This window comes from Ammospiza nelsoni, chromosome 1 (assembly GCF_027579445.1).
Source record: "Ammospiza nelsoni isolate bAmmNel1 chromosome 1, bAmmNel1.pri, whole genome shotgun sequence".
In the NCBI taxonomy this organism is placed as follows: Eukaryota; Metazoa; Chordata; class Aves; order Passeriformes; family Passerellidae; genus Ammospiza; species Ammospiza nelsoni.
This window is the reverse complement of record NC_080633.1, coordinates 51,592,005-51,613,722: the sequence shown is the minus strand read 5'-3', so window position 1 is coordinate 51,613,722 and position 21,718 is coordinate 51,592,005.

Below are 21,718 nucleotides of genomic sequence, written 5' to 3'. Positions count from 1 at the left end.
CAAGACTTTTCATCATCTCAGTCGTGCTTTTCTGGACACGCTTTGATGATCAATGTTCTCCTTATACCGTGGCACCCAAAACTTCTCCAGCACTCGAGCTGAGGCCTCCCCAGTGCAGAGCAAAGGGGACAATCCCTTCCCCTGCCTGGCTGGTGATGCTGTGCCTGATGCACCCCAGAACAGGCTTGCCTCTCCTGGATGCCAGGGCACTGCTGACTTGTGTTCAACTTTCCATCAACCAGGACCCTCAGGTCCCTTTTCATGAGGCAGCTTCTCAGCCTGTTGTCACCCAGTTCGTATATATAACCCTGATTATTGCATCCAAGGTGTAGAATGTGGCACTTGCTCTTAAATTTCATATGGTTGTTGCTTGCCCAAGTCTCGAGTCTATAAAGGTGTCTCTAAGGCCTTTAAGAAGTCTCTTCTACCTTTAAGAAGTTCACAGCTCCTCCTACTTCACTATCATCAGCAAACTTACTTCCTGTACACTTGACTCCTGCATCCAGATTATTTGTAAAACTATTAAAGAGTGCTATCCCTAAAACTGAGCCTTGGGGAAGCCCACTGGGAGCCAGCCTGATGTAACCCCACTTACTATAGTCCTTTGAGCATAATCTGACAGCCAATTGTTCACTCAATGTATTATGAATTTGTCTATGGACTAGTACATGACACGTTTTGCCCCGAAGTGTACTGTGGGAGACAGTGTTCAAACCTTGCTAAAATCCCAGACCACCACATCTATCAGCTTTCTTTGGTCAGCTAGGTGGGTTTCCTCATCATAAAAGGAAATTAAGTTGGTTAAGCAGGACATCAAACTGTGCTGGAAATGGCACATGCTTGTGTTACCTCTTATCTGTTTTTCACAACGGCTTGTAAATTCCAGAAAAAGTTTCTCCATAATTTTACCAGGCACTGAAGTGAGACTTACAGGCTTTTAATTAGCAGGGTCTTCTTTCTTATCCTTTTTGAAAACTGGGACAAAATTTTCCAGCTTCCAGTTGACTAGAAAATCAAGGAATCCCAATACTTTTGAAAAATGGTAGAGAGAGGTCCCAAAATAGCATCAGCCATCATCATTTTGGGATGACAAAACAAAAAAAATAGTGGAATAATTTTGAAGATTATAATATTTTTAAGAGGATAATAATTTTTAAGAGTATAATATTTAAGAGTATAATACATCATTCCTCCAAGTCAGTGATCTGGAATACCTTTGCCTTGATAAACAATCATGTATTTGGCTTCATGCAACAAAAAATTTTGTGTTAAAAAGTAAAAAGCTTTCAGGAGTAGCAGTGATATACCACCCTGAAAGGCACTAGCAATTAGCTGGAGTAAGAACAAGGGATGTGTCAGATAAATGCAGAAAAAGACACAGCATTGTTAAACTTGCAACATCTCCATGAATGGACAAATGGCCTCTCTTTGACAAGAACAGAATAAAGAACTCAGTGCTATGGATACCTGTGATGGCTTGATGCTAGCCAAATTCCAGTGCATCTATGAAAATAATTTATTCATTCTCTTTGGCTATAGTTAAGCAGAGAAGGGGGAAAGAATAGTCATGGGGTAAGATAAGGATTAGGAGAAAACATTTTAAGGGCAAAATAGGTTCAAAACTTTAAAAGGTATAAAGGAAAAAAATTATTAACATAATTAAAATAAGACAATGAGAACTAAAATAAGCCTTTAAAACACCTTTCCACCCCCTCCCCAGTCCTTCTTTCCTTCCCACTGACAGCTCAGGGAGACAAAATATGGAGTTTTTAGTATTTGCTGCTGAAGGTTTTTCTTCAGTTTGCTTAAGGATAGGAATTTCTTTTGCTATGCCACGAAGTCTTCATATGAGAAACATTTCTCTGTGAACTTTTCTAACATGGTTTCAATTTTCATGGCTGACAGTCTGCCCAGAACCTGCTTGCAATGTGAAGTTCCTCCCGTGGCTTGCAGTTTTTCCACAACTGCTTTTCATGGGCCTCTCTGGGACGCAGCTTTAAGGATGAGTGGCTCCAGTATAAAAACAAGGGTCTTCTTCTTCCTCTGAAAGCAAGAGTTCTCTCTTTCTCTGTTCAAGCCACCAGATCACAGCACAAGTGCCTTTTACTCATGGGCTGTGAGTGAATACTGCATACTCCCATGCACTTCATGAATTACAGGGAAACAGTTTGTTGTATTGCAGTCCTCACCATGGCTTGCAGAAGAATCTCAGCTCTGATGTGCCAGTTCTCAGAGCTAACCAGATATTGGTTCTGCCAGGCACAGAGGAAGCTGCTAGCAGCTCTTCACAGGGAATTACTTGCATGGCTGATTTTTTTTCCCCTCTTCACCAAAAATGAATCATTGTGAAACCAGCATAACATCAAATCATAACATTGCATTCATGATTATATGGTTGTGTTTTTTTCTTTTTGAAGAGGGCCTTTTTTTTTCCTTGTCATTGGATAAATTTCTCTATCAGAAAAAAAAAATTTTTAGATTATGTCAGTGCTGAGAGAGAGCACTAACAAAGTTGGAGTGACCCAAAAATATAAGCCATATAATTATATAAACATATTTAAGAGAGGTGAAAATATTTTAATTAGATTTTGAGCATATAATGGTTGACTTACTTTAAATTGGTGTACAATAAATTTTAAAGTATTTTGCTATTTACATTTTTAAGGAGACAACCTGTTTGAGGGAGAAGTTTTGGGGTAGTTGAATCAGTTTGAGATATGGGTTTATTTTTCTTTAGAAAAGAAAGTATGTATTTATTTTTTCCTTAAGTTAACATAAGTTCTAAGAAGGACATGATTACATTTACTAAAGAAAAACAAAAACCCAAAAAAACTCCATCAAAAACAAAAAACCCCACCCTTAACAACCTGAACAAACAAACAAAAGCAGCTTCATCATGGTTGCTTGCTAAGACATTGATTTAGTGAAGTAGACTCTCAGAATTGCAGTGTCTGTTAGTGTTACCTGGGGAAGTATGATTGTTCTTCTGATGCATCAGCTGTTAAGAAAATGCATGGTCATTCATATTCACAATGGAACTCATCCTCATCTTTTTGTTCTTCTCTTTCTCATTGGAAAAGTACTATGATATTGTATGTGTGCATGAGTGTAACTATCCTTAATCTAAAGAGTTCTATCACTTGAATTATTTAAGGAAAGAAAGAAAGAAAATGTGATAAATTTGAGAGTAGTTTTGTTTCTCAGGCCATATCCTGTCTCTGAAATGCTGATGCAGATCAGTGGAACTACTCAGTGTGTAAAATAAAATATGCATATAAGAGTGAGGTCAGAAGTTAGTTGCAGCAGCAGATAAAACAAATACATTTGACTTTGTACTGAAGGGGACTAGGAGGCAGTGCATTGGCATTTACAGTTTATCAAGGGAAAGTAATGACCAGCTAAAATACAACCACTTTTTGCTGACTGTGTCAAAGGCTCAGATGCTGCAAGACTAGTTCTTATTTGGATATTTTTGGATATTTTCATCTCACTAGGGTGGAAATCTAGATGTGAAGTAGCAAATTAAATATCTTCCTGAATTTGGGTTTTCAGCTTCTCGGAATCAGTGTAATGCTGGAAGTAAGAACTAATAATTTCATTTTTGTCGCTCTAGAGCCACAAGTCTGACTTAGATGTCTGTCTTAGAGTGTGAGTACCAGTGATAATTGGGTTGCAAATTACACTCCCCTTTGTTTGCGATTTGGTTTATTTTAAGTTTCTTCTGCTATGTTGCATATGTTTACAAGTAAAGGATAATTAGTCTGTGGTTTGTTCTATAGATAATATCAGGATCAGGGATATGCTGGCACAACAGAAAGCATTAGCAACAGTGACATTTGTTTTTTGTGTTTACATATATATAGTGAAAATAAAGATGTTCTGATTTCACTATAGCTGGTATGGGCTGTCTAATAAAGAACATCAGCAGACAGAGCAAATCACCATTTCACTGATATATTAAGAAACATGCCTAGTCTTTGACATCATGGCACACAGCATAGTGCTCTTGAATAGTGAGTTAACCATTAGAATTACAGATGATTGAAAGAACATATTCTAGTAGTGCATATGGTCTTTCTCTCTGTGTACATACACACACGTGCATAAAGCAGTAAACTAGCTTTAAAAATTCCTGTTGTTCTCTTGTTGGAGTTTCAGGTTCAGTGGAAGTATAGACCCTCTGTGTCTTTGAGGCGGGATGTCACTAATCAGCTCATGTGTGCTCAGCTTCTGGGAAATATAGTAGATCCAGAGCTGATCCCTTTGGAGGGACCTGAGAGGGACATTTAATTCCTACTGAATCACTGTGACAATATATAAACATCCTGAAATAGTCACACCAGTGAATTTGGAAACCAAAAATTGGCAGTCATGACTTTGCCCTTTGGTTTAGGGCAAGTTATATTCTCAAAGAATCCAAGTTTTTTAAAGGCCCGTTAGCAATTATGTCTGTGGTTGTCATGTGCACTGCATTCTTTTTCTACCTTTCTTTCCTTGAGAAGTATGAGTTTAGTATTTTGAAATATATTTTGATTGGGGCCTTCTTTTTCCCTCCAGTGGAAATGCTGCTAAAGGGTGTTCAAGGCAAATGAAGAAAAAGGTTTCTTACAGTTACAGAAGACATTGAGGTTTATGATGGCCCTAATTTCTCAGGAGAAACTCTTTCATGGTTTTGAACCACCTACCCGCTGAATGTCCTGTCTTATACAGGTGAGCTATATCTTTATGGCAGAAGGTTCTACTGCATTGGAGGAGAAAGTTTATGACTGAGATCTTTATCTTGGGACTGCAGGTCATCTATTAGCTATGCTGGGCTTATGCCATGAAGCACTTTAAGCATAAAGAATATAGTTTGAGACTGGGTCATTTGGTCTATCCCACCACATTTTTCCTGTGTAGAAAAAGACAGGAACAATTTTTATTACCTAGATTTTCAATTTGGTTTGACATTCTCAGGAAAAAATTAGTATATGAATGCAGCATTGTTGTATATTAACTTGTATTTAGAAGTTATTAAAAGCAGCAACTTGCAAAATGCCCTAATGTTTGTTATAAACTTCGGACCTATGCATGTTCAAGGATATGCAAGCAAACAGAGTGCACCATATGCCTGCTGTAGCACATACACACATATAAAGATACTACTATATAAAGCATATTAAAATTACTGCCTATTCTAGCAAACACCAGGTTCTGTTATGCTATGCCAAAAATGCAGAAGACAGAAATATTTTAGTGGTTTTTCATGCCTGGAGTGACCGTTGAAATGTATATAGAGGACTTTTGTTCCAGAAGAAGTATTCAGGATGAATCAATAAATCCTAATGTCATCTATGCTGCTTTCTGCAGTCTCTCATTGCAAGGTTGTTAGACTTCTGCATTCCAGCCAACTAAATTAATATGAGCAGCCTTTTTTTTTTTTTGTCTGACGAAGGCTGGTAATCAACTTTGGGAACTCTGAGAACACAACATCCTCATACTGGTACTGAGATTTTTATTGGCTCTGAATATACTCATTTGCTTGACAGTATTAATTATTGCTTATCAGATAAAGGATAGAATTTGCCTTCCAGTGGAATTATGACAAAGCTCCTCTGGTAAATAATTAAACTAATATAAATTACCATTCTGCAGAGGAAAGAAGGAATCAGTCTCTCATTTTCTTACTGCATTTAGAAGTGAGTTTCTGAGTCTGTGGTGAAATAATGTTAAATTCCTGCTACAGAAAATATAAACTGAATTTATGGGCTGCTAAAGGGTGATCTGGTATAAACTGACTATGGGATCAACAGTGCAGAAAAACTAACATAAAAAAAAAAGAAAATAAAAGAAAAAGGATTTACTTCAACATATACACTTTATGCAGAATCAGGTATTGTCCAGAATCTTAGCTCTAGCTTGATTCTGGAGAAGATATCACATGCCAGTTGTTGTCTCACAACTGGCATGAAGCCAGGATAAAACCAATGCCCTGTACAGTGGCTGATTTGACATAAAATACAACTGCATCCACATTCCTGAACTAGACTGAATGTTCACTCTCAAGTTATCAATGTGGTTAAATCAGATATCAACCAGTGTGGGCCATAGACTGGAAAGGACAGTCCTTTGGCAAGAACAAAAATATGGTTTCACTGCAAGTAAAACTTCCATGATCTCAGTAGAATTATACTACTGTTTTTCAAAACCTCTCTCAAAGACTGCTGTAAAAATGTAATGCTATTTTTTAACCACTCTATCCATACTCCACTCTAACATTTATCTGAGAATCCTAACCTTGAAGTTTAAAGAAGAGGGGGAAAAAGCCCGTGATGCTTACAGTCATTTCCTTCCCATCCCATAAGAAAAGTAAGCTTACTATGACACAGAGCAGAGGGCAAAGTCTGCAATACTACCTGTGCACACACCTATCAATTTCAGAATCTGAATTGCCATTCTCTTGCAAAGGCAATAAACACAGTAATATGTCTTGGATGAAAAGCAAGAAATAATGGGATTTGCTAGGTAGCAGACAAAATATCTGCCTAGAAAACATGCAATAGGGTAATCTCATTACCAAAGAACATTCAGGAAATTAAAACTAAAAATGTAATGTGAATACGTTTAAAGACTGCTAACCCCCCAAACATTTGTAGCAAGAGTAAAATGACAAATGACTGTGGCAGCATAATTCTCCTTTTTCAAAAAAGTAGTGGTTTCTAGTGTTCTGTCAATTCATTTTTAGCCACTTGATTAGATAAATCTTCTGCCTGCATCACACAAGTCCTGTACTAAAGGTACATATATTCTTGTGGCAAAGTTGTAGAGGTGTAAGAAAAAAAATCTGAATAAAAGAATGTCTGTCTGTGTAGCTTAACTGTCACACTAAAAGGGCTCATGTAGAAGTTTTTTTATGTTTTGTAAGGCATATTGTCTTTGTCCTTTATTGAACACTAGAAATACTAAAATAAATAAAATGCTTATGACAAGAGTACCAATCACTATTTGTCTATGAAATGGAGTATTAAAAATTGTTGTTTTTACTGATTTTTTCATTTTTCTTTGTTATGCTCCTGTAAATGGAAACTTATAGTTTGAGTAACAGATCTTTCTCTTCTTCAGCTCATGTTGTCCTTAAAAGAAATAAAAATTCTTAAAATATTTAGAAGCAATTGCTTCTGCTTCTCTGTTTTTCCTCTCTCATTTCTTCTACCTTAAAAAATTGAATGGTTTTGAAATGATTGACAGTTTAAGACAACTTAAACTGTTCTATAACGTTTAATATGGATTTAAAATATTTCCACCAGGAGCGGTATCAATGTGCTGCTAATCACCTGAGTCTGGGTGAGTCAGCAGTGAGTGGCGATCACCTGTGTTAAAATGCTGTCATGGAGCCAGGTGTGTTTTCACCATCCCATGGCTCCCTTTGTTTGTCAGGCACACTGACCACTTCTCACTGTGCTTCTGTATAGGAATATTACTATTCTTGGAGCAGGAGTTTGTCAGCAGTATCTAAAGTCTCGGCTCCTTTCAGCTGGACAATGAAGTCCTCAGCAGAAGGAAATTAGGCTCCTTTTGCCCCAGCCTGTTGAAATGCTGTGTTGCCGCTGCACTGCTCCAGCCCTTGGAGTTCCCACTCTAGAAACAGTGCATTGTATACATAGAGATATGTATATTTAAACACAGCAACTATAAGTGTTCTTACTCCAAATTTTAAAACAAATTTTTCCAGCTTCGTAATGAGCCCTGCTGTAATGTTCAGGAAAATGTTGGGGTTTTTTTCCCACTTGTAATTCTGCAGGATAAATCTAGGAGGACAGTGCTTTCCTTTCCAGATAGCTATAGGTTGTTTCTTGAACTCAAAAGTGGTGTTGCACAGCATAAAACTCTTCCAAGATAAGAATTCTTCTCTATCTTAGGTAGTACCTACTTCTCTTCTGCCCTTCTAACGTCATTTAGTCACCTGGCAATGAAAAGCTAGTTTTGGCTGAAGATGCTGCTTCAAAAATCTTCTGCCAAAACTGCAAAATCTGCTTGGTAGAAACATGTCAGATATATATGTCTAAGGGTCAATTTGCAGAAATGTGTTAGAGGACACAGCAAGAGCTGGCTAGCCTCTGCCTGTATCTCACTGTGTGTCATGGCAACAGAACTGCACAATGTCTAGAAGGAGCATACCCTGGGCAAATACCTGTGATCAGTGTCTCACACTGAACGGGCTGGATAAGGCTTTGAGCAATCTGGTCAGGTGGGAGGTGTCCCTGCCCATGGCAGGGGTTTGGGACTACATGATCCATTCCAGCCCCTTAGCATTCTGTGATTCTCAGAACTGGCTGTAAGAATTAACATGCTTATCAATTCAGAGTAATTTTGCCAGTAAATATCATTTCAATGGATCTTAATTGTCCAAGAGGGTGTACAGGAGAGCTGACGATCACTCGAGTTATCCTGTGCAAGCTGTTAAAGACGCACAACACTTCAGGCAGCCCGGGAAACAAATATTTGGGGATTGTCATTTCAAACAACAGCAGTGACTAGCAGTTCAAAGGAATGGATGACCTTAGGATTCAGCTGCTTATCCCAAGCATTTCTTGCTGTGAATTAAATTAAGCAGAAAGCAAATAGAAATACATAAATAAAAAATCCAGAAAAATGTAAGGAAAGGATGAATAGGGATGGGAAAATAAATAGAAAAGAAAGGAAACTCCATGCTTATGTCTGTCTAGCACATGAGTTATCTCTGAATTTTTCTGTTCTTGTGATGTGGCTATCAACTTCTATATGATTATGGCAATAATTTTGCACGTACTTCATAATATTCCTAGCCAAGGAGCATTGCTCTCACTCAACCTTAAATTTTTCAGGCTGTACCATGGGAATAGATCCTAAACCCAGGATATCTTACACTTTTCACAATTTTTGGAACATGATCTAAACTCAACTCTCTCCTCTTTAAAAATATCCTTTCATTAACCGAGACATAAATTGTTTATTCCTTCTTGTAGGAGCTAATACCAGAGGCATGACAGTTTTCACCTAGCCAGACAGACAAGGTGATGATGTCATCTTGCCTAGTTTAGACATTTGAAATGATAGGAACTTGTAGAGATTTGTCTCTTAGATACCTTTGGGTTCCTTTGTGAAAGAAGAAAAAAATACGTATTTCTGGGGAATGAGTCATTTGCTTTACTTTAGACATCTACACTCGAATGAATTACTCTATAGGAATACTACTTTCTTTTAAGTGAGCATAAAGGGAGCCCAAGGTGGCCAGATAAGAGGTAGACATCTGCATTATTGGTCAATAAATCCTTATTTTAACAAATTTAACAACCACTTTCCCGTGGTTGGCCAAGCTTTCAGGAACATATTATAGCTGTACAGAGCACAGCATTCTTTCCTACAGGTCTGGGAAATGTTTAATCCCAAAGCAAATCTTTCCTACATGTGAGCTTCAGAGTTTATGCATGTGCACATTAATCCTAATTGTTCAAATTAAATGATCAAAAGCCTTGCATTCACTTAATGGCAGGGCTTTGTTTGTAAACAGGCCCAACAGTGACCTGAGTTATTGTCAGATGCTGTGCTGAAAAGCAGGGTGCATTTCAGCAGCACTCTTGCTTCAATCATTCAGTGCCTCTTTCTAACAATGGTTACTTTTACTCTTTCTGGAAATAAAGGTAGCACAGGTTTTGTCCTGCTTTTGGTCATTAGATTTGCACTTCAGATTTTTTCACGAAAAGAATCTGTGCACTTACATGTGGTAGCTTCTGCTGTCTTGTTTTTACAGTGTAAGTTGCAGTTGCAGCTGTTATCTATGCTGTGTTTTTAAATGTCATGTAAAATTTTATTTAGAAACAGAAACAGAAAGATGGTGGGCTGAAATGTCAGTACATGAGGAAGAAGCACAAGGAAAATATAACAGTAAACAATATTTTTTCATGATTAAAATAGCATTCACGTCTCATCTTGAGAAGAAATAATGAGAACTTAAAATATATATATATACATATCCATATATCTATCTATATATCTATATCTATATCTATATCTATATCTATATCTATATCTATATCTATATCTATAGAGATTAGATACAGATATAGATATAGATTAGATGCAGATATAAATGATGATAGATATAGATATAGATGATACAAATATAGATATATAGATATAGATAGATATAGATGACATATATAGATATATTCAGTTATTTTTCCTTTTCCTTTTTTCTGGAAATAGCTTTTAAAAAATAAGTATATAAGAATATAACTTCTTCCTCAGATCATGTCTTACTTCATAGCTTGGGCATTTCAAAAATATCACATTCCTCTTCCTAGAATAATAGCTAAATCTAGGTTGGAAATTTCAAACCAGGTAGAAGAATTTTATATGAAATAAAGGTTTCTAAACAAGTTTAAAATGATAGAGAGAAATGTAAAGACAGTTTAGGAAAAAAAATAAAACCAAAATTAAAGCAGGCGTATTAAAATTAGTGGTGAAATAACAACTATTATCTAGGAGGGTGACTGGTTGTAGGAGTTGTCTTCCAAATCTAGGCTGACAAACATCCTCATCTCAAATCTATCATTCATGAACACATTCTTGCCTAGAAGTTATTACTCTGGATATCCTCCCCTTCCTTCTTTCTTTGCCTGCTTTACATACTGAGCATGACACGACGTGGTCTGGGATATCCCTTTGGTCATTGGGATCAGCTGTCCTGGCTGTGTCCCCTCCCAACTTCTTGGCAATCCCAGTGCTGGTGGGGTGAGGAGCAGAAAAGGCCTTGATGCTGTGCAAGCCCTGCTCAGCAGGAACTAAAAAAAGCCCTGAATTATAAACAATTTCCACAGCACAAATCCAAAACACAGCCCTATACTAGTTACTATGAAGAAAATGCCAGAACCAAGACAGTTTTCATAAACCTGGTTTATGTCTGAAATTATACCAAAGTCTTGTACAATGAGCCTGAAATTTGGTATGACTTAAATAGCACTGCTCATAAAAGCATAAAGTATTTTTAATTCTGAAAAAGCATTTAATTATTGCAACAAAGAATTATAGTTTTGTCAAACATTTTACTATAATGCATTCAAATAATCATTTAGAGGTTAATTAGACAGATACCTGCGGTTAATCTTTGTTAATCTGGAAAATGACAACAAATAATTTACAGTTATTTTAAGTTGAATACTTTAATCCATCAGAAAATTTTCCAATATTATTAACCATTACTTTTATCATATGAAAAAAATAATTTTAAATAAAACTAGTGTTTAAATGATGAAAGGAATTATATATTTTAGCATTTGAATTAACTTTGACTCTACTCTTTTACTGAAGGTCATAGAGTTTAATTGACATTGATGAAGTCTTATATTCAAGGGACCTATGGCTGACACTAATAATGACAAAATCTTCTTTCTGGAAGAAGAGGATTACTGCGGTAGACTTTAAATAACTCAGCATTTTCAGTGAGATGACCTTGTTGTTTGCATTATTCATGGTATTTCTGATGGTAAATATAAAGGAATATAAAGAAGAAGTGATGACAGTGCCCAGGTCTGACAAGTGTTTAAGGGAGTGAACAGTCTAGTTAAGTGTACTGAAATTTGCTATAGCTGCCCATTCTAGTTGGAGAAAATTTTTAGGAGTGTTTCAGAAGCTTTAAATATCTTGGGTTGGGATTTTGTTGTTGTTTTTTTCACCTTTTTTCACCGTCTTTGTTATGTTCAAAACTTGCAAGAAATAGAACTTTGATAATGTGAAATGAAGAGATTAATTGAGTCAGTGGGAAGAAGAGATATATTTTCATGCTTGTGTGAACACACTTTGATAAATAAATTACATGAATACATAAAATATGATAATTTAATTTTAGCTGCATTACCAGAACTTAGTATCATGACATCATGGACCCTATGAGAGAGACATAAAGGGAGGTGATAAAGTTTTACAGCATAAAACAGAAAGCAGTAAGGAAGATGGCAAAGATTCTGGGAAGGAACAACAGTGGTCAGCCTTGGGGACCCATCCTGTTCTTGTTCAGGACGTATTGTGGCAGAAGTGACAGAAATGTTCACCTGTGCATTCCTTGAGTGTGTATATCAGTAGCATATCACTTTATTGGGCTTTGTTTTAAAAACAGTGAGGGGGCTGAAGGATAGTGAACCATAAAGTATATTTTGTAAACCTGGGCTTCTTCTTACTCCTAGAATATTTAGTGTGTGCTGGAATACTTAGATATTGAAAGATTTTCAGGGTTTTCTCTATAGCCAGAATACCTAGACATATTAAGAAATATAAAATTTAAAAATTCAGACAGTAGCTAGATGCTAGCACTGTTTATTTAAGAAACCATCAGCCATAAAAGTCACATAAGTTATGAATATGAGCATCCATATGCTTAGATGCAAATTACTGCTCCTATTGTAAATGTCTCTCATGCTCTTATTCATGCAAATGAAGTCAAAGCGAGTTTCGTATTTGAATTAAGAGAGAGCTAAGAATATATCCTCTGGAACAAAGCTATCATCATCATCATCATCTTTACATTTTAAACTTATATGCTCATCTCCCAGAAGTAAACACACTGATTCACACTGTCTCCTTGGAGCCTAGAAGTTAAATTCTGGGCATGAGATCAAGCCCAATTCCTTACACAGCCCTATTGTTTGAAAAGTACCAGTGCTGAGTAGTCTTCAGCATAAAATCTCTGTCACCATTACCCCAGGTTCTCTGTTTTCTGTTCCTCTGTATCCCCTCTCCTCCCTGTTATCCATAGGCATAAGCAAATATGGAGGAAAAACCAGACTTTTGGGGAAAGTGCTGTGTTTTGCTAGTGTGCAAGGAATCTGCACACTGCAGTTGTGTCCTGCTGTGGAAATAAGAGAGTATCATATGAAAGATATAGGTATAGGCTCTAAGTTCACTACAGATAGAAAGAAAAGCAAAGAATGCTCTTTGAGGATGACCTCACAGTTAACCCCAAGAAGCAATATAGATAGAACCTTAATCTGCACACTGCAAAAGTAATGGAGCTCACATTTTCAGGGGACATTCACTAGCACCTTCATTTTCACAGTATGCTACTATCTGTCAAATGAAACAATTGTGATTTTTCTGGACACCTTTAACAAATGAATCCCAGTTGTGTAAAAGAATGTTGCGTTGCCATAACTGAAAGGAAACCTCAACAAATCAAATACTGGCAAATGGTGAGATGTTTCTGTACAATGACTTAATCTATAATTAAAACTTAGTATTAAATTGCAGAGGAAATTCTGAGTATGAAAGAAGCAATCTTCAAAATTGTAGGAATTCAATACCTAGTCTGTCAGACAGAGGCTGGCAAGGACTTTCTTCTTTATAGAAGAAAATGATGCATTAAGATGGGTATATAGATAGATGTAACATTTTGAGGTTGCATTCATCCTATACTATTTCCTTGTCATGCTTAGTTTACCAGCAAGACTACACATTATTTTTCATTTTTTTCTGCTATTCTTAGCCCTGGAGGGTCAGACTACTTTATGAAAATCAAACTCTACTGTCTTCTTGGCTCTATCTATTGTCATTCTGAAATTGCCAACATGAAGACGACCCTGATCATACAGTTTTTATTATCAGGTTGTTGTTGTTTATAATTTATGAAGCAGAAGGATACTGGGTATTTTTTTGTTTGTTTGTTTTCCTCTCCATAAGCTTCACTGATCCTGCAGGTCTGAGAACAATATTAATATTGACTGGTAAGCTGAATAAACACAATTTTTGTCATAGGTGGAGAACACTTATCAACACCAGGGTGTCACTTTGAAGAAGTAACTTTTCTAACCTAATACTTTGAAGTTATCTTTCTTTTCCAATAGTAAATACAATACATTGTAAATCTCAGGGTAGATTCAGCCATTACTGTTTACAGGTTGTGACAGCAGCATGCTTCAATTTTGAGGCCAATAATTCTGCTTTGGTGAATACCTGCTCATTTTTTATTATGTCTTTTTAGCTTGTAAACCTTCTGTTTGGCTAACAGCTTCCTGAGCTGAAAATAATTGTCCCTTGAAATGTTCATTGTCAGGCACTATACCGACTTGGCAGGCAGAACAGCATTGTGTTTGCACAGGAGATGCAAGTTTGGGGAAGACAGAATCCCCTCGACTCTTAAGCTGGCAGATGCTAAAGCACAGCTTTCTAGGAGAGGAATTATAGAGTGTTTTGAAAGGAGCTGTGAAATACTCACTCATTCTGGAGCCATAGTAATCTTTGGCTTGGGACTAGGCTGCAGGTCTTTAGCCTGAGGTCTGAAGCTCTCTGGGTCCCTTAAAAGATCCTACAAATCTCCTACTAGTACCCTACATACTCGGTTGACTCTTTAGAACACCCAGATGGATGTACTGGCCAAACTTTGTCATGAGCACATGGATTGGTGACAATCTCCTCCCCTTGATTAAAATGACACTATGAAGTGTGACAGAGAGGGAACTCAGGAAAAGATGGGGTACCTCCACTGTGATAATTCAGCCTGCCTTTGGTGCCTTGATTTATCCCAGGTGCCTTGATTATCCCAGGAAGTTTTGGGGCCTGTTGCATGTTGCACAATACACTTGATATGCTCCTGATTTAGAGGGAAACATTGAAGACCTCTCAGGTATCACACAACTTATGTGCATTTGTGTTGCAGACAACTTTTATGGAAAATCCTTTCTTTAGGATTTTTCCTCCTGAGAAGCTGAGAGGCCTCAGGAACAAAAAGTAAACAATGATTATCTGCTGCTGTGGAATGCAACAGATGGATCCGTGCTTGGTGTCATGGGGTTGTTTTTAATTAATGGCCAATGAGAGTCCAGCTGGCTTGGACTCTCTGTCTGAGACAGAAGCTTTTGTTATCACTCCTTTCTATTCTTAGCTAGCCTTCTGATGAGAACCTTTTCTTCTATTCTTTTAGTATAGTTTTAATGTAATATATATCATAAAATAACAAATCAGGCCTTCTGAAACATGGAGTCAGATGCTTGTCCCTGGAGTCTGGCTGGAGTCAGTCTTGTCCCTCATCCAAGAGCCCCTGTGAACACCGTCACACATTTGCAGAGAATTAATTTGTGGTGAGAAGGAGGGATGGCATCTTACTCACGTTTGCTGAGAGAAGAAAATATTTGATTCATGCATGTTCATTATCACAGCATGGACCAGGCTACACATGTACATCTACAAATAAAGGCACAGACAGGTTACAAATTCACTCAGCCATTTATCAGAGGTTTCCTGAGGAAGTGTGACTTCTCTCTGGGCCTAATTCTCTTGGGTAGCACTCCATGCTAAATGTAACCGCAGGGTAAGACTATATCAATATGGGAGATGATTGTCTCTACACAATATAGAGCACAAATGAAATGAAGATACCAGTGTAAGTACCCACACAGACAGAAAAAATTGTGCCTCACAAAATGCTATTGTGGTAGGTTGGGTGGGAGGAAATTGAGTCTTTGTCTTTGGTAAGGCCACAGATACTCCCAGAGACACACAGAAGTGTCTGGATGCCCTGAAGGCTCTGAAGGTCTCCAGAGCTCCAACACAATTCAGTGTTCAGTCAACCCAAATTTCATTCCCCAATAAAAATGCTTCTCCATGAAAGAGTGCATGATTCTAACTGAAGGAATCTTGATTAGTTACTTAATTAAGTATTTAATCTTCATCCATTGTGAAATGCTTATTTTTTTTTTCTCTTTCAGGAATTGCATGTAGAGCAGTTACCAGCCCATCTTAAACAGAGCAGTTACCAGCCCATCTTAAACACAAAAATAACACAGCTTTCTGAAATGTTTGTATGGGGAGACTGTCTGATAATACATGCTACTGTGGACTTTTTTTTTCCCTTTTCTTACTTTTCTTACTAAATTGGTAGGGATAAGAGAGGGCATCTGATAATAGTATTTGGTTTGTATGGTGGATAAGAGTTTAAAAAAAGCAGCAACCATTTTTCCTTGAAGTCTAATTACTTGCTGCCAAATTGTTGCTGGACAGTCTGAATTGCCTCAGTTACCTGCCACCTCTTAGAATAGATGTTAGAGCTAAAATTTATAGATGCCTTTCACTGACCTGGAGAGCTATGGGGACTGAAGGCCAAACATTGGAAGGCAGTGAAATTTGTGGCTGCAGTATGGATATGTGATGATGTTGGATGAGTAGTATTTATGCAGATTTCAACCGATATTCCCATGGCCATTAGTCAAATTAAGTTATCTGTACCTATGAATTTGACTGCAGTTAGGAACAAGACAGGCTAGAACTCAAGCTAACCTAACACATGGATGTGCTTCACATCAACAGGGAGAGGTATAAATGAGTTCAAGGAAAGGGTAGCAAAGTAGTACAAAATTTGTCTCAGCTATCTCCTTATCTGTTAGTGGCATGTAGAAGAAGACAGTGACTTTAGCATCATGGTTTCTTCAACTTACACTCCTTTTTTTCCATCTTGGCTGCGTTGGTGGGAAAGTTTTCTCTTTTCTTTTGCACTTCTGAAAGTGGTATCTACATTATACTTTTCTTCTATATCCACAAGTCCACCATTTGATAAAGAAAATGTTGCCTCACCTTAATAAAAGCTACCAAAACTGATATGGATAATGTAAAATCAGATGGTAAAAAGAAACTCTTTCTTTCTTTCTTTCTTTCTTTCTTTCTTTCTTTCTTTCTTTCTTTCTTTCTTTCTTTCTTTCTTTCTTTCTTTCTTTCTTTCTCTTTCTTTCTTTCTTTCTTTCTTTCTTTCTTTCTTTCTTTCTTTCTTTCTTTCTTTCTTTCTTTCTTTCTTTCTTTCTTTCTTTCTTTCTTCTTTCTTTCTTTCTTTCTTTCTTTCTTTCTTTCTTTCTTCCTTCCTTCCTTCCTTCCTTCCTTCCTTCCTTCCTTCCTTCCGACACTTCCTTCCTTCCGACACTTCCTTCCTTCCGACACTTCCTTCCTTCCTTCCTTCCGACACTTCCTTCCTTCCTTCCTTCCGACACTTCCTTCCGACACTTCCTTCCGACACTTCCTTCCTTCCGACACTTCCTTCCTTCCGACACTTCCTTCCTTCCGACACTTCCTTCCGACACTTCCTTCCTTCCTTCCTTCCGACACTTCCTTCCTTCCTTCCTTCCTTCCTTCCTTCCTTCCTTCCTTCCTTCCGACACTTCCTTCCGACACTTCCTTCCGACACTTCCTTCCGACACTTCCTTCCGACACTTCCTTCCTTCCTTCCGACACTTCCTTCCGACACTTCCTTCCGACACTTCCTTCCTTCCTTCCGACACTTCCTTCCTTCCTTCCGACACTTCCTTCCGACACTTCCTTCCGACACTTCCTTCCTTACTTCCGACACTTCCTTCCGACACTACCTTCCTTCCTTCCTTCCTTCCTTCCTTCCTTCCTTCCTTCCTTCCTTCCGACACTTCCTTCCGACACTTCCTTCCGACACTTCCTTCCGACACTTCCTTCCTTCCTTCCGACACTTCCTTCCGACACTTCCTTCCAACACTTCCTTCTGACACTTCCTTCCTTCCTTCCGACACTTCCTTCCTTCCGACACTTCCTTCCAACACTTCCTTCCGACACGTCCTTCCGACACTTCCTTCCTTCCGACACTTCCTTCCTTCCTTCCGACACTTCCTTCCGACACTTCCTTCTTTTCTTTCCTTTCCTTTCCTTTCCTTTCCTTTCCTTTCCTTTCCTTTCCTTTCCTTTCCTTTCCTTTCCTTTCCTTTCCTTTCCTTCCTTTCCTTTCCTTTCCTTTCCTTTCCTTTCCTTTCCTTTCCTTTCCTTTCCTTTCCTTTCCTTTCCTTTCCTTTCCTTTCCTTTCCTTTCCTTTCCTTTCCTTTCCTTTCCTTTCCTTTCCTTTCCTTTCCTTTCCTTTCCTTTCCTTTCCTTTCCTTTCCTTTCCTTTCCTTTCCTTTCCTTTCCTTTCCTTTCCTTTCCTTTCCTTTCCTTTCCTTTCCTTTCCTTTCCTTTCCTTTCCTTTCCTTTCCTTTCCTTTCCTTTCCTTATAAAGCCCCTGCTTTCTAACATCTGCAAAGCAAGCTGGTGTTACTGCAAAGGAATTTTATGTTTAGCAAGTGTGCATTTTATTTTTCAGCTTCAGTAAGCAAACCAATATTTCTGACACTGAAAAATGTGTCTTTAACATTGTTACCTTCCCTTCTAAATGTACAAGTTTGTTATAGCTATCTTCTCATTTTTTACATTGGCCTTCTTTGCCCTGGGTGGAAAAAAATAGAGCCAGTAATGACATGTATTATAAAGATTAATCAACCATAAAGACTATAATTGAACACACAAGTGTAGTCATTACTTGATTAATTACTTCAATAAAATAATCAGTCTTCTACATACATCAGAATAATATTCAGCAGTGACTAGAAGAAAGTGTGCAGGGACCAGGATTGCCTACAATTCTTATATCAAACAGAATTTTCTACCTTTCCTTCTGTTTGGTTGCAGAACCTGCTTTTATTTGAATGTTTAACTTGAATGAACTTGCTCTATTTCACAGTAGAATTTTGTCATCCTAACTTTGCCTTTAAAAAAAGATACTGAAACCTCTTATGCGAACTTTTATATTGAAAGTTATGTGGTGACCTTATAAGTCTATGTGAAAAAATAATTTCTATGGAGGTATGTAGAAAGCGTCACCCATGGGATTTAGGCTGAAGTTCACAGAAAAAAATTGCTCAATCTCCCAGACTGAAAGTGTTATTCAGTGAGTAATTGTTGTATGCTGAAGTTTTTATTCCTAAAGTGTGTTTCCTAAACTGAAACATGGCAATTCATACTGTAGTACAGAAGTTCATCCATTGCTGCATCAGGAGAGCTCTACTGGATCTCAAGGTCATGAGAACGTGTTTTCCTGCAGCCTGTAAGGGGGAAAGGTAGACCAAGACTGCATATTTACTAAAAATGTCATAATGTAAATCTAGCTCAGAAGAATTTGAACCTGAGAAGTTGTATGTACAAGCCTTGGTGCTTTAGACTAAGAGATATGTTCTGACTTGAATTGCTGTAATATTTTCACAGAAGGAAGATGAATAACCCCTTTCATTCCTCAGGTGTTAACTACAGTACAGTGGTGAGCTAATAGTATTAACTAAGCAGGTTGAAGCAGATACTACATGATTCAGTGTTTGAGACATGGTCAAAACCATGGCTGAGCATCGAACCTGACGAAGAAAAGTAGCCCATGATGGTTGCTGCTTAACCCTGTGAGTTCACACCAGGGTGTGAACTGGCCTGTTAGAGGCCATAGGAATTAACTGACGTGTAATTTATACTCGAGTATTATGCTACAAAAAATATACGCCTTCTGCAGTTGGACATTGCAAAGTAAGCCTCAGTTGTGTATATTTGGAGCCCTAGTAAATTATTTATCTATGTCTTTAATACATGGAGTTCCTGGTGTACATATTTATGAGCTTGCCACACATCTATCTAAAATGTCCAGTGCAGGGAGTACCTATGTCAGTCATTATACATAACAGTGTACTCTACAAGACCTAGTTTTCTGTTGCTCCTGGTGATGCTATTCCTTAAATATTTTTTTTTGAACTAGCAAAACATGTTTTGTTTTTTCTTTGGGCTGACTGCAATCACCAAGTTCAGCTTTCTACAAGCATTCCTGTAGTTTTTTTGAAGTGTTTTTTTGAGTTACTTAAGCACTAAAAAGTGCTGACTTTTTAAAGCATTATTGATTATAGTACAGAAAAATTATACACTGCTGTAAATTGATTTAGTACTTCAGAAAGCCTGAAGAAATATGTAAGAAAGGTATATATATATTTTCTTCAATTTTTCCTAGTATTATTTGGGTTATTAATAAATAGTTTAACCAGAGAGGAATAAAGAGTTAGTTCAGCTAACTGTGAGATATCTATGTGAACTCTGATAGCAGGGGTTGTTCACCTAAATGGTTGTGAGTTCAGCATAAGTGAAGTTGTTCTGCCAAGACACATCTCCAAATGGAAATTGAGGATGCTCAAACTGCAGATGAGTGTGATTCAGCCTCCTCAGGGACTGAGTCTTTCTGTGGTCGAGTAATAAACCTAACAATTTTGCTGGGGAGGATTTCATCTTGACTCAGATTTCACTCTTTCTTGAATATGCACAATGCAGGAAGCATCATGAATAATCAGGCGTAGAGAATTCCTACTGTATTCCTTATGCAGCATCCAACCTGTGTTGTGAATGGGTTGCTGGGAACCTTCTGAGAAAAGGTTAACAGGATTCTATGTAGAAACAGTCTATGTTTACAAAAGGGAAGGCTTTATTAACTTCTGTGTCTGCATATGTGCATTGGCAGTAGCTGCTGATGTGATCTGATCTGATCTGATCTGTCCCTCTCAGAAGCCACCCACCATTTCTGTAGGAACAGTGCTCTTTCTTGCATGTTCTTATTGGTCTGTTACTCATTTACTTTTGGAAGAAAGGACAAAGGAAAGGCAGAAGAACAAAATTTCATTTTTTTCATGGAGAAAGTATATTGAGAGAAAAACTGTGCAAGGCTTTTGTGCAAGGCTTTTCTGTTCTTTCAAACAATAATGTGCTCCTTTGAAGTTGGACTCTGGTGGAGCCATGTTGTAATAAAGTGAAGGCCAATAATACCTCATGAGGCATAGATAAAGGTTGGAATATCCCTACAGCACAGCTGTATGACTGTCTCACTGGGATTCACCCTGCTTGATGCAAGCCTTATCTGCAGCACTTGGGCAGGAACTAAGAGTCCACTTTGAAGACAGGGAGGTTATTATTAGAGTGAGGAAATTTTTCTTCATATAAGTATATCACACATTATTACCTTAAATCCTTGAATCTTTTCTGTTTGGTTTCGATAATCTGTACTAGCAGCCTTTCCTTCAAGGTAGAAGCAAAGAGGTGAACAGCAAAATCAATGTCAAAGATTAGGTCTCCAGAACAAAATAAGGACAGAGACTGCAAAATATTGCTTTCATTGATGGTTTTATGAAGTCTTTACAGTTGACAAGAGACATACACTGACTGGGAAAAATTCTGAAATTTTTTTCTAGGTCATCTTTGCCAAATATTATACCCAGCATGGCACAGTCGCAGATTAATTTCCTTTAAACTGATGTAAATGACAGGTGTCTGTGATCACTAAAGCAAGCACCTCAGAAGTGTACTGTTGGGGCAAAATAAGGGTATTGCCACAGTCCTGCTTACATTTTATAACAGAAAACAAATATCCTGCAAGGTTGTCAGTCTGCCACCTTTCATGAACAATGAATGTGCTTAAAAATATTAGCAGTGAATAGGGAACAGCATGCTATTTGTTACCTTGTGCTACTTAGGAGTTGTGTATTATCACTTTTGCAAAGCATAAAGGAGTAGATGATTAATAACTTTGTACAAGCAGAGCCTCTTATGAGCACCAGAATTTGGCCTTGAGTGTTAAAATTCAATCTATTATTGAAATGCTTGTCCACAGAAAGCCAAGACCCCTATGGCTATTTTTGTAACCTTAAACATAATAGCTTGTCAACGAATTTAAAATGTGTTCACTACAGTTGTCATTTCATTTGAATTTTCTGAATGTTTAAAATATGAAGAAATGTCAAAATTCAGCACTACTACTTAAGTAAAAATCTGTTCAGAGATTTGAAGCTCTACAAATATTACAGTATATTCATTCTTATTAAATCCTTTGTTGCCTCTCTTGTCTTTCAGCAAAATATGGAGTTGGAGGAGAAGATCTGGC